Source organism: Mustelus asterias, chromosome 18 (assembly GCF_964213995.1).
Source record: "Mustelus asterias chromosome 18, sMusAst1.hap1.1, whole genome shotgun sequence".
NCBI classification, from domain to species: domain Eukaryota; kingdom Metazoa; phylum Chordata; class Chondrichthyes; order Carcharhiniformes; family Triakidae; genus Mustelus; species Mustelus asterias.
Genome location: NC_135818.1, coordinates 86,116,531 through 86,130,663, shown reverse-complemented (window position 1 = coordinate 86,130,663; position 14,133 = coordinate 86,116,531). Strand labels below are relative to the sequence as shown.

The following is a 14,133-nucleotide window of genomic DNA, read 5'->3' as shown; positions in this document are numbered from 1 at the left end:
CTAACGTGACTCGGGATGGGAACTGATGCAGGAAGCCAGAGGGAAGTAAAGTGGGGACAGAAACAAAAGGCAGTAAGGGGAAAAGTGAAAGGCAGAGAAACCAAAATCAAAAAAGACCACAGTACAGTGACTGTGGAGAACTCAGTGAATGGCTCCAGTAAGGCTCTTTTTCCGAAGGTAGGGGAGTCTAAAACTAGAGGGCGTAGGTTTAATGTGAGAGGAGAGAGATGCAAAAGGGTCCAGAAGGGCATTTTTTTCACTCAGGATGGTGAGTGTCTGGAATGAGCTGCCAGAGGCAGTAGTAGAGGCGGGTACAATTTTGTCTTTTTAACAAGCATTTGGACAGTTACATGGGTAGGATGGGTATAAAGGGATATGGGCCAAATGTGGGCAATTGGGACTAGCTTAGTGGTTTAAAAACTGGGTGGCATGGATAACTTGGGCCAAAGGGCCCGTTTCCATGTTATAAACCTCTATGACCCTATGATTCTGACTCTAATTATGTCAGGGATTTTTAAGCTTTTGATTCACTGAGTAATGTGATTGACTAGTGGACTTGAAAATGAACTTGGATAAGTGCACTCTGCTGGCTCCTGAACAAGGAAGCAAAAAACTCTAGTGACCAGAAATCATAGTGTGGTGTATGACCATCTCCAGCATAATGAAGTACTCTAGTGGGCATGGAAAAAATTCTGAGACTTTTGTCCTTAATCTGAAGAGTCCATTTATTGCTAGAGTGAAAGATTGCCATTGGCTATGGGAGAAGTTGCAGATGATTTAAGCATAACAAGTGTATTGGCATTAGTGAATTTTCTACCAGTGTGCAAATGCCTGTCTATTTTCTTGAATAAACTCAGTGGCAAGATTATAATGGTTGTAAATTGATTGACCTCTTGTTCCTGATGTATTGCAGCTCCTTTACCAATAGTCAGCAGTAGAAAATTTGTATACTTGTGTACAACGGTGCAACCAGAAAAGTGAAAGGGCTTAAAATTACAGCTGATTAGTTATTAAGATGCACGTAATGGTGGACCAACACACTTTTAGCTTTTGACAATTGGTTTTATGTACAGCATTAATATACTGATTCATAATTAAATTTCTGTTTGCCATGTAGGAAACACAGACGATACAAATTTTGGTTCTTGATTTTAGGCCAATGTTTTGAGTTGGAGGTTAACAGAAATCCCTTTGCTCAAGGATTGTTAAGAATTTGTGAAATACTCTCTTACAGGGAATGGCTGAAGCAGAGGCCATTACATCTTTTGAGGAATGAATGAGTGGAGAGACAGATGGCCAAGAAAATGACTAAATGATATATTTATCCTTTTGCTAATGTTCTGTGGGCATTTTTGAGAGCTGTGAAGGTATAATATTTACCTGTCTTTAAAAGATTAAAATTGTACTTTCATCAGCAATGAACAAGTAATATTTTTGGTTACCTTTTCTCATGGTCTTTGGCAGTTTTGCAAAAGCACTGGATGACTACCTGTTAATCAGTGAGACTGCTGCTTACAGAGGAACATGGCTCGAGAACCGAATACGGTTTGGAACAAAATGGTTCCTCAAAGGAAATATTATACTAAGGAAGGTCTATGACTGGTATACTGGAGGTTTATTTGATTTACCTTCTTTGGCTGGTACAGAATGTGATAATACCTTTTATTTGAGTTGAGTCAGATATGATATGTTTTGGGGAATTGTGGAGAAAGAATTGAACTTGGGACTAGTCGTCACACTCCATAAGCTTGAATGCATCCCTGCTGAAGTTTCATTCATCCATTGTTCCTGTGTCCATTGGCTGCCAATAGGAACATTCACCCTTGAGTATGCTCTCCCATTCAATTAAATCATTCAATTGTAAGGCTGGCATTTATTGCCTTTGACAAGATGATAAGCTGTTGTCTTGAAACATTGCAGTCCATCTGAGACACCTGAATAGATCAGAGGGCAGGTAATCAGCCATGTAAAGTGGATTGGGAGTCACACATAGCGCAGAATGAGAAGGACAGAATCTTACTGATTTAGAGGGTATTACTGGATATTATGGGCAGCATGGGGCACAGTGATTAGTTAGCACTGCTGCCTCACAGCGCCAGGGACATGGGTTCGATTCCAGCTTTGGGTGACACTGGAATTTGCATGTTCTTCCCATGTCTGCATGGGTTTCCTCTGGGTGCTCCAGTTTCCTCCCACAGTTCAAAGATGTGCAGGTTAGGTGGAATGGCCATGCTAAATTTCCCCTTAATGTCCCAAGATGTGTAGGTTAGGGTGATTAGCGGGGTAAATGTGGAGTTATGGGAATAGGGCACAGGCTGGGCCTGGGTAAGATGCTCTTTTGGAGAGCCAGTGCAGACCCAATGGCACTATTGGGATTCTTTTTAAAAAAAGAATTGTGAAATAAATGCTGGAAAAATGGAACAGATCTGGCAGCGTCTGTGGAGAGAGAAACGGTTGACACCAAGTTCAGTGTGACTTCATTCAGAATCAGTTGGATCTTTATAACAATCTGATGGTTTGATGGTCACACTAAGCATTATTACTTTTAATTCCAGATTTTAAAAACAATTCAAATTTACAATTGCCGTGCTAATTCCTACCTCCAGGAGATTTAGCCCAGTAGCAAAACCACTCTACTTGCCATATCTATATCTTTACAGTGTTTACTCTTGGTTCTATATATCTTGATGCCTTTATCTAATAAGAATTTATGAATCTCAGTTTTGAAATTTTCATTTGACCTGGACTCAACCCTTTTGTATGAAAAGGTGACATCATCACCCTTGAACAGCCTAACCTAATTTGAAGGTTTTTTACCCTTTGTTCAAGACTTCACCACCAGAGGAAATAGTTTCTCTCTTTATTTACCTAATCAAAATTACACACCTCTTAAACAGTAGCATATTTTAAGGCTATTCTGCATATGTCTTTCATTAAAACTGGCAGTGATAGTGTCACAGAATTCAGAGTTCAAATTGCTCAGCTGCTTTGATATAACTTCGGCCGATATTGAATGTTTCCTTAGCTACAGTAAGAGGTTGATAAGTACAAAAACAACTTATTAACAGAGTGAGTTTCTTGGCTCTGTGCTTGCAAAAATAACCTTTTTGCTGGCTGCTCCCAGGCTGTGAATGTTTGTGCTTGATAGGAGTAAGATGTACAGTTTTTATAAACATCTATTTATAATGGAGCAGTCAAGTCAAGTTTCAGTTAAGAATTAGTATTCCTCACTGTAAACTTGTAAAATTAATCTTGTGTAACTTCTATGACGTTAAATCAAGATGGTATATGCTGTCCATTGCTGTTTTTTGCATTAATTTTTTATAAGCGCAAAAAATAGCATGTGACCAATTCAGATTGAAGCGAATAATTGTTCCATCTGATACTATTTGAAGCGAATGATATTTCTGATATTTTCATAACAAATGCACTGCCTGTGAAATTGAACCATGCAAAGGAAGAATTTCCTAAAGTCTGACACTGCAACAATTCAGTGATCTAACAAAATGGCAGATTCAGTGCAAATTTTAACTTGCTATCTCTGAGGCAGGGGGAAAATGTCTAAGCGTTCTTGCTTTCAATTTTGAGTCAGTGACTGTTGCTGGAGGACAGGAATGGACTTGCCTGTTATATCTCCTGTCTTTGGATAGTCTGTCTACACTATTGAACATTACACTTGAAAATGAGCAATTTTGGCAAAATACTGCTCCTCCTACGATAATCCTGGAGAGCAGGCACAATGACAAGGCTCTGTTCTCTAGAACTAATTTTCAAACATCATGAACCAGTAGAAGCTAAATGTGCGACATTTCTGGATTTCTTTGTGCCCAAAATAGAGTACACCACCATGCCTGACCTTTCTTAACCAATCCCCGGGACCTGTTTTTTTAAACTAGGTGTTCCTGGACACTGGCCATAATAAATCGGGTAGGAATTAACACATACAATAGCAGTTTAGTGAATCATTCTGTGACAGCATACTTTGGAAATATTGCTGTTGTTTTCACAGTTCCAACAACATATTCTAATAATGCACAGCTAAAGATAATGCTTAAGAGCCTCCACCGCTTGCGATTCCTTCTGATTTTGGCATTTAATAAAAATAGTAACTCTGGTGTCCCCACATGCCTCTTGGCAGTAGTTCGGTCACTGGTGAAGGATGGTTCTTGATGTGAAAAAACTAAATGGGGGTAAATTATGTAGGAAAAAAGGACGATTTATGAGCGAGTTGCCAGACAGAAACTTAACAGCTATTTGGATGATATAGAGGACAAAAATGATTGAGCTGCTTCTGAGAATAAAACTATCAAATAACTAAGTTGTGGTATAAACCATTTATAACATTGATCTCTACCTTCAGTTTTTAGTACACCTTTGTGTAAAATCACTGTATGGGGCTTTTCATCAGTTAAACAAACTGACAGCGCAAATATTTATCCTTTGCCAGTGCTAATATTTGCTGCTGCCCCCATCTCCTTTAATTTAGTTGTGGAATGAAAGTTAACTTATGTACACTCATGTTGGTTCAGACATGTACAGTGATTGGTGTGTAGTTTTGCTCCAAACATTTGAAGGCTTACTGAGGCAGTCCAGTACCATTGAACGGTAAACGTGTTGCACTAGTGGAGTGCAGAGGATGGTAAGTTTGTGGTAGTGTATTTTAGCACCAGGGAGTTATGTCATTCACTTCTGATTCTTTCTTTTGTGGCTGGGTACAAGTGATGATCCTTTTGGCACTTTATTTTCTTATTGTCAGTGAGTTACCTTCCTGCTGAACAAGATTTAAATGAAGTCTGGTTGTTGTGCAGCATGCAGTACAGATAGTGTGAAATGGAGAAAGGTTGTTAATGGGACCTGAAGTGAGAACATTATATGACTGGTACAGTGGAACTATTTTTTTTCTGATGGGTATTACCAGGACATGCAGAACTCATTTTGTAATATTAGAGAAATGGTGTTTTGGTTGTTTTATTGGACAAGTGAAAAAGGCATCATAATTCATTTAGTTGGCTGTGGTGATCGTGTGCTTTACTCCTATGCTAAGCACAGTAATGGAACAGTGCTGGTGCATTAAACCTTTTTTATTCTACTGGAAGTGTTGCACACAATCAAATGCTTAATAGTAGCAACTGCATCTTGGCCTTTTGTTATGGATTCTGCTTTTCCTTAACTTGAGTCTGAAAGGGCAGAAAGCAGATTTACCCCAAGACGGTGATTAGCGCTGCTGTGGAACTGCAGGGAGGTGGCTCTTCAGGCATAAGTTGCCGTCAGGTTTTCCATCCTTTTTCAGGACAATGTTCCTGGCTTGTACTCCATGCCTCCTCCATGAGAAGTCTGTGTAAGGAACCTTGGATTTGTGCACTTGCTCTCATTATACCATGCTGGGTCACTATTACTTATGTAAGAACAATTGGGTAGCCATGAAGCACCCGAGGGTGAGGAAAGATGTGCAGCAACTAGCCGCAGTCTGTTCTAACTCAAATCAATTTTTAATGTTTTTTTGTATTGTGTCATTATTGGTGTCCCAATAAGTTGGTCATTAAGACATTCAAGACCTTTTTCTAGAAGATGTGTTTTTTTAATCCATTCTGTCAAGGGATATGGGCATTGCTGGCTAGGTCAGTATTTATTGTCCATCACTAATTTCCTTGAGAATGTGGTGGGAGCAGTTGTTTAGAACCACTGCATTTTATGTGGTGCTGTTAGGAAGGGAGTTCCAAGATTGGTGACTTAATAAATTTTTTTACAACACTTCCTGGATTGTTTTTGTAGTTTTCTCTCTTGCTTTCATTTTCCTCTCCCCGTCACGTTGTCCCCCTGGGAATACTGCTCTGGAACTTTCAGTAAGGCAGCACTGAGGGGTATGTTGTCTGGGGTGCCATCAGTGTTGTTCCTTTTTGAGATCAAGTGCTCACTACGTGAAGAAGCAGCGCGGTGGCAGAGTGGCACTGCTGCCTCACAGTGCCAGGGACCCGGGTTCGAAAGATGTGCAAGTTGTGTAGATTGGCCATGCTAAATTGCCCCTTACTGTCAGGGTAAATATGTGGGTTTACAGGCAAAAAGCCTAGGTGAAATTGTTGTTGGTGCAGGCTCAATGGGTCGAATGCCTTCCTTTTGCACTGTAGGGATTCTATGATTTAAAACAGAGGTGCAATACTCTATTTTGACACTGTGCATTCTCTCCCGAGTTAAAAATGACTTTCCACATCTTACAAAAGACCTCTACATTCTGTGTGTAGCTTGTGACTTATAAAGTGCAAGTAATACAAAAGGAGCCTAATTTGAGAATGGTAGAGTGGTCCAGATTCAAAATCTTATTGTAATAATTGAACAAAAAGCCCTGCATACTGAAGCCAAGGACACTGATCTGTTGACAAAACGTCTCACTCATACTACAAAAAAGAATTGACATATTCTGGCGTCAATATAGTTGATTTTACACTAGGGGTGCTATCTTAAAAATGCAGCTCACTAAAACCTTGGTGATGAGGTTGTGTTTAGCACAATACAGTATTTTAATATAAATACAGTATAAAGAAGGGTTATTATTCGGTAACTAAATACACCGTCTGTTAAGCTCCCTGTGTTCCAAGGAAGATGTAGTTCACCCCAAGGTGTGCACACATGCTTCAAGCAATGCCATCTATTACAACTGTAGCTGAGATTGGACGCCATTGGTATTTCCTGAAAAGCTGGAATAGGTGAATAAATCCGTTCCTGCAGACTTTCACTTTTGTACTGTTTAAATCTGATGCAATTAATTTTCGGACATTTTTGCATACAAGTGATTAGCGTCATGCTGCTTAACTAAGCAGCAGGATGTTTCTGAGCTTTATGCATTGTGAATGTTGTTGGCGTTGAAGCAGCTACTCTTAAGGAGTATGAGTGTGTGTTTGTGTGAATATTTTGCATGATCCTGCATTACTGTCCAAAGATTTCAAAGGAGTTATTGTTGCTCACAATAGCAGAAGCTAGCAGCTAATTAGTGGCTTATTGCTGAGAAGAGTGTGCTTTGAATTGTAAGCTGGGAATTGGTCGAACGCTGAATGTCAAAGTCACTGGGGGTCAGTCTGCCGCCATATTTGTTTCTGTAGAGGGAGCAGCTGTCTTGTGTGGCTTTTATTTCCCCCACCCCCCTTTCTAGTTGTAGATTTTTATTCTGTTGCCATTCATGCCATGTTTTACGCAAGTTTACAGTTATGATTTTTGTCAGTGATGTTGACTACCTGTCTTTTAAAGCAAGGGGGGCGGTGAAGTGGCAGAGGTAGCTAGGGCAGGCTTGCGCGAATTGTGATGTCCGCATAATTTTTATCTTGAATTCCTAAGCTCCTAGGGTGAAGCATATTCAGTACGTCTACTTCTCTGGTGAGTAGTCTGCTCCTAATGCCGTGGAATTTAAAAAAAAAATCTCTTGGTTAAATTCTTTGAACTTAGCTGCGTGACTGCCGGTGCCGGAATCTACGACAAAACTGCAAAGGTCACGTTCATTGCTGCAGCAACCATTCGCTGTGCTCCATTGTTTGGCATCCACACGGGAAGCTGCAGCTGCCTTTGGCCTTCAGAATGTGAGAGATGGCCGTTTGCAGGAGAAATGCTTTGTTCCAGTAGGTGCTGTGCGCTATTAACATGCTAATGCAGGTTACGCTTGCTGTTTTCTCTACTTGAACTTGATAGACATAGTTTTTGGTATGTGACCTGTCTGGTTAGAAGTTATCTTTTGTACAGAGGCCTACAGTGCACTGCATTTTTATTCGTGTTGCTTTTTTAAAATCGTAGTTTTTAATAGTCTGCCAAGAAAGCCATGGTATTTCTCCCATTGTTAAGCTACCATGAATAAAATGCTGTGACTTTGGATGGGGCAGTGTTCTTGCATCTATCTGGGGAAGGATGAATTATATTGGAACAAAAATTGTGCCTCAGGTACCTTTCCACTGGTTCCACTCCGATCTCGAGTGTAGCATGCAAATGTACACAATGTGGCTAATGTGAGCAATTTGGTACTTTAATAGTGTGCCTTTTCCCACCCACCACCTTAAAAGGGTAGAGCTAGGCCATGTGATAGACTCATTGACACTCTTCTGAATCTGTTTATTTTCTTTCTTTTTAATCCATTCTGTGAATGATCCATAGGGATTGTGAGAAAATTCCTTGGCATAACTTGGTAAATTCAGAACCTGGTTTATGTAGCCTGTCTCTGATCTAGATGGTGCATCAGTAACAAAAATAATTTAATCAACAGTAAATGCAGAAGAATATATTACAGATATGCATACTTAAATGAAAAAATACTCCCTTACGTGGAGTTTCCTAGTGCCAATTTCCTTTGTATCATGGTGTCAGTGGTATGTTTCAAAGTGTGTTTCCGAAATAGTGAATTTAGCAGATATGGCAGCATTACATTAAGGTTGACCTGGCTGCATGAGACCTAAGTTTCAGGAACTTGAGTGTAAACACACTATTGACACCAGCATTATAAGACCTTGAAATCCAGCTCCTTTGGGACTGAATTCATAATACAAAACTGTCTTTATGTTCATACCAGGATGGACAACATCATGGGTCACACAATAGTTCATTCTACAATGCCATACTGGTGAAGTGGGCAGTTTTCTGATCATTGGGAGTCTATGCTTCTAGCTGACTAGGCCTTAGGCTCTGAAATTCTCTCCCTAAACTTCTCCATCTGTCCTTTTAAGATGCTTCTTAAAAACCTAGTTCTTTGACCAAACTTTAGATCATCTGTGCAAATGTCATGTTATATGGTGATATGTTAAACGTTGTTTGATAATGCACCTGTGAAACTTCTTGGGATATTTTACTATGTTAAAGTGCAAGTTATTGTTGTGGTATGGGGTGTAATGAGACTGACCTGAGTCAGTAGATCAAGCAACGTAGATCAAGCTTCACACCTGGCTGTTAGCCCTAACGTGAGGACATTTTGAGATTGCCACCAGCCCTTTAAAGTCATGAGCCTTCCCATGTCAGCTCCAACGCAACCTGTGGATAAAAGGGGTGAAAAAATAGTTTACAAATTCACGCTGCATTTATTAACTGTAGAAATTAGGCTATTTGGTCAGTCATTCCTGTGTTTTTTATTGAAGAGGCTTGAGGGGATGAATGGTCAACGAGCCTGATGCACCCTTTAATATTTTGCTTTATGTTTATCTAATTCTCTCAGATGTGAAGTGGCTTTATGGATCTGTTAGAATTATTCTTTCAAAACTTTTAACATGGGGAAGGAGGAAAAGGAAGAAAATAATTATTGTTTCCTGCAGTCAAATGATCAGTTCTGGAACTTAGTTGAAGAATGTTTTTTTGCAGCTATTTAGTGAGGGGAGAGTTACAAATACAGTCTTTGCACCAGCAGAATTAAGATGAATTTTCTTGCATGGTCATGCCCTTTTGGGGGGTTAAGGGTCAGCACGAGTTTACTGTTTGTGTGGGAAGATGCATCAAAGGTTGATATGGTTGTGATGTCTCAATCTGCAATGATTCTTTATTTTTATTGGCTGAATTTGTAGTCAGCATAAACTATTCAAATGGTAATTTCCCCACCCCAAAGAATAGGCAAAAAAATAGGCTATTGAGATCTTTTGAACTTAAAATATTGAGGAGATTATTGGTTGGTATAAGGTTAAACTGAATTGAAAACACGATGAATTGAAAACACAAATCAATGAGTAAGGAAAGTGTGAATGAAAGAAAATAGCATGTGGTATTTTCCTATGAGATGATATTTACCATTTTGGTTTAATTGTACCCTAAACTCTGATGTTTTAGTATTATTACTGTGTTTATTTGTCTCAGTGAATGAGCCTGGCAGCTAACAGTACGGTTTGGTTTAGGGGCTGGGAACTTTTCCAAGCCAGCCAGTAGTCAAAGAGTTAAAACATTTGTTACTGATCTTAGAGGCCTAACATCCACTAGTTCACACAAAGCCAAGTTAGCAATTTTCAATCAAAGCATTGTGTTGCTTAAAAGATAATTGTCAAGTTAATCCGTACAGTGTTCTAGGGGCTATAGGTACTTAAAGCAGCATTGGGCAGTAAACGCTCCAGTAACACATTTTTTGTAGTGTTGATTCAGATGGTATTTATTTAAGTTTAGTTTCTTTTATAATGCTGATCCCACGCACTTAAGTATGCTTTCATATTATTGGCAAATCCAAAAGCACGTGACAGACAAATAATTTCTTTCCGTGTATAGTAATTGGTTTCAGGCAAAAAATGATCCCAATCAGATAATGGCATCTATTATGGCAGTGTTATTTTTATTCATTCCTGGGATATGGGCATTACTGGCTGGCCAGCATTTATTGCCCATCTCTAGTAGCCCTTGAAGGGCATTTAAGAGTCAGCCACATTGCTGTGGCTCTGGAGTCACGTGGGGCAGACAAGGTAATGATGTCAGATTTCCTTCCCTCCTTAAGGACATTCGTGAACCAGATGGGTTTTTCCAACAATCGAAAATGGTTTCATCGTCACCAGTAGATTCTTAATTTCAGATATTTTTTATTGAATTCAAATTCCACCGTCTGCCGTAGCGGGATTCGAACCCGGGTCCCCAGAGCATTAGCTGGGTTTCTGGATTAATAGTTTTGTGATAATAACACTGAGCCATACATGTTGGCCAAGACAACTCTGCTGAATTTTGAATTGTCATGTATAAACCAGAGCCTCTGTTTGGCGTCTCGTCAGGAAAGCATTATAACACTCCCTCAGTATTGCCTAAGTTATGTGCTCAGACCCTGGTATTGGATTTGAAGCCTAGACTTTCTGAATAAGATAAAAGTGCTACTCCTAAGCTGACCGGACATTTTGTTATATTACTGTGTCATCCAAATCTACCTTTTGTCCAAACAAGCAAATGTCATGATTGCTGAGCATGTGTTGCGTGTTCCATCAAAATATCAATATCTAAAGTGCAGGAAGATGGCCTGTCAGTGGGAGCAATGTATAATTGTATTTTTCTTTTCTTAGGCTATTCCTGCTCAAAGGAAGTCTGCCTTGGACTCAAACCAGCAACACATCAATGTTCAAGGTATGTCGATGGCTACTGACAACATAATGACCCCTAACTTCCTGGCTTCTCAGCGTCTGATGTGTTGGGGAATCCCTTTGAGGTTCCATCCGAAAAAGTGACTTAAATTGCTATCTCAGGATGGTTCTGCCTGTGAGACTGTAATGGTTACTTTAGAAGAAGTAACATTTCTAAATTCAGCGTAACTGTTTTAAATGCACAGAACTCCACCCCAACCACCACCGATTCTGATTCCCTGCCCATGTCAAAAGCAGTAAGAAGTTTCACAACACCAGGTTAAAGTCCAACAGGTTTATTTGGTAGCAAATGCCATAAGCTTTCGGAGCACTGCTCCTTCGTTAGATGGAGTGGAAATGTGCTCTCAAACAGTGCACAGACACAGAAATCAAGTTACAGAATACTAATTAGAATGCGAATCTCTACAGCCAGCCAGGTCTTAAAGGTACAGACAATGTGGGTGGAGGGAGCATTCAACACAGGTTAAAGAGATGTGTATTGTCTCCAGACAGAACAGCTAGTGAGATTCTACAAACCCAGGAGGCAAGCTGTGGGGGTTACTGATAATGTGACATAAATCCAACATCCCGGTTTAGGCCGTCCTCATGTGTGCGGAACTTGGCTATCAGTTTCTGCTCAGCGACTCTGCGCTGTCGTGTGTCGTGAAGGCCGCCTTGTGTCAAAAGCCCCATCCCATTCACTTACCTTCTCCCTAGCCTATTGTTTTCAATGGGACATTTAAACTTGCTTGTAAAAAGGGGGCATGTCCTCTGTTGCTCCCTCCTTTTGCACTTCACGCTGAGTCAGGAAACTGTTGTACTGCTTGAATCTCACTCAGCCTGTGAGAGAAAGGTTGGACGAGACAGGCACTTAAGAATTTTAGTGCAGTCCGAGAAATTATAACCAATTAACTACTGTGAACTGTTGTATTCACATTGGCATTTGGAATATTGGTTAGTTGAAATCTTTCAACATCCTGTCCTTAAATGATGAAGCACCCAACATTGCGTTTGCAATTTTGGATTTCCAAATTTGTGTCTTGTCAAGATAGGATGTTGAGCTCAACATGAAGGTAAAAGTACAAGACTTGGAGAGCATTTACTGGTGATGGTGATAGAGCTATTCAAAGTTAGGAAGAGGATCATGTGGCACAGTATGAAACAAACATTTTGCCTCAAGCACAAATTCTCTCATTGTGTATTGTACTGTCGCAGTTGAAGAACAAGGCGGAGAGAAGGAGAATATTTTTTCTCTCGGGTTTATTATTCTGTGGAATTATCTTCCTCAGAAAGCAGTGGAAAATTCAAAGATGAGTTGGATAGATTTTTGATAGACAAGGGAATCAAGGGTTGTTGGGGAGTGCACACAGGAAAGTAGAGTAAGACTACAATCAGATTAGCCATGATATTGAATGATGAAGCAGGTTCGAAAGGCTCAGTTGTCAACTCCTGCTCCTAAATCTGATGTTCATCTGTTCCAAAAATCTGAGAGATCATTAGAACATAGAACAGTACAGCACAGAACAGGCCCTTCGGCCCACGATGTTGTGCCGAGCTTTATCTGAAACAGATTAGACAGAAGAGAAGGCAGGAGAGCCATGAAACAGGTACAGAAAAGGCCACTAGAAGGAATGAGTGATTGCAGCTGAGAAAGACATGAAGAATTGGGACTTAAAACAAACACTTGAGAGAAAGTTAAATGAAAGGTTAATTCTAAGGTTGGAAAACTGATAAGGAGTTATGCTTTAGCATGAACAAAGTATAGGGGGCAATTAGGTATAATGTTTTCATTCTATTATTAGAACCTGGAATGCTTCATCACCAGTGCCTATTGAGGCAGAAACTATGACCTTAAAGGGAAATAGATGAGCAATTGAAGTTGGAGAATATGAAAGCATCTGTAAAAAGGGCAGAGTCGTGAAATTCAAGTAAATAAAATTGAAAGGTTAACATCAATATAACTGCAATAGACCAAATGTCTTTGAACGATAAAGACTAGTTAAACATCCTTTAATCACATCAAAAATTAGGCATTGAGGGACTGAAAGAGACCATCAAGTCGATGCCAGCAGTTTGTAGAGCAATCCAGACCCTGTTCTATCCCTGTAGCCTGAAAACTTATTTTCAAATAACCATCCAATTTCCTTCTAAAATTGCCTTCTCTTCCATATCCTCATAGGCAGAGTGTTAAGGTCATTACCACTTTTTTTCATGAAAAGTTTGGCATCTCTCACCAAAACCTTATTCCATGTTCCTTAGCCATTGTACAATATCACTCAGTCCTAGTGAGTGGGAACAGCATTTCTTTATCTACTTCTCTAACCCTGGCATTATCTTGTACACCTCTATCAAATCTCCCCAAATCTCATTTTGTCCCAAGGAGAACACTCCCATCATCTCCAACCTAACCTTATAGCTAAAATTGTTTATCCCCATTCTGGTAAATATCATCTGCATCCTCTCCAGGTCCTTTGCTTCCACCCTAAAGTGTGGTGACTAGAGCTGTATTATATACCCTAGCTGTGAGTTGAGCAGAGCTTTTCCAAAGATTCTGCATCACTTTCCTGCTTTTGTGTTCAATACCTCTATTTATGGAACCCAAATTACTCTCTCAACATGTCACCTCCAAATACCTACATTCCAGGATACTAAAGGAGGTGGCCATGGAAATAGTGGATGTATTGGTTGTCATCTTCCAAAATTTTGTAGATTCTGGAACAGAGCTAGCTGATTGGAGAGTGGCAAATGTAACCCCATTATTTAAAAAAGGAGGGAGAAAATTGGTAATTACAGACCAGTTAGCCTAATATCAGGAGTAGGGAAAATGCTAGAGTCTGATATAAAGAATGTGATAACAGGACACTTTGAAAATATTAATGGGATTAGACAAAGTCAACATGGATTTATGAAAGGAAAATCATGTTTGACAAACCTCCTGGAGTTTTTTGAGAATGTAACCAGTAGGATAGATAAGGGTGAAGCAGTGAATATGCTGCATTTGGATTTTCAGAAAGTTTTTGATAAAGTCCCACATAAGAGAATAGTGTGCAAAATTAAAGCACCTGGGATTGGGGGTGATGTATTGGCATGGATTGAG

At 39.8% G+C, this 14,133-nt stretch overlaps 1 protein-coding gene across 3 annotated transcripts in view; it reads left to right on the top strand.

The window, feature by feature from the left end:
• dicer1 (dicer 1, ribonuclease type III) overlaps window positions 1-14,133 on the top strand; it is a 132,850-nt gene that overhangs the window by 13,814 nt on the left and 104,903 nt on the right. For all 3 annotated transcript variants that reach the window (XM_078234498.1, XM_078234501.1, XM_078234499.1), the window contains exon 2: window positions 10,980-11,040. The gene's annotated coding sequence lies outside the window, so the exon portion shown is untranslated. The remainder of the gene's footprint in view (window positions 1-10,979; window positions 11,041-14,133) is intronic.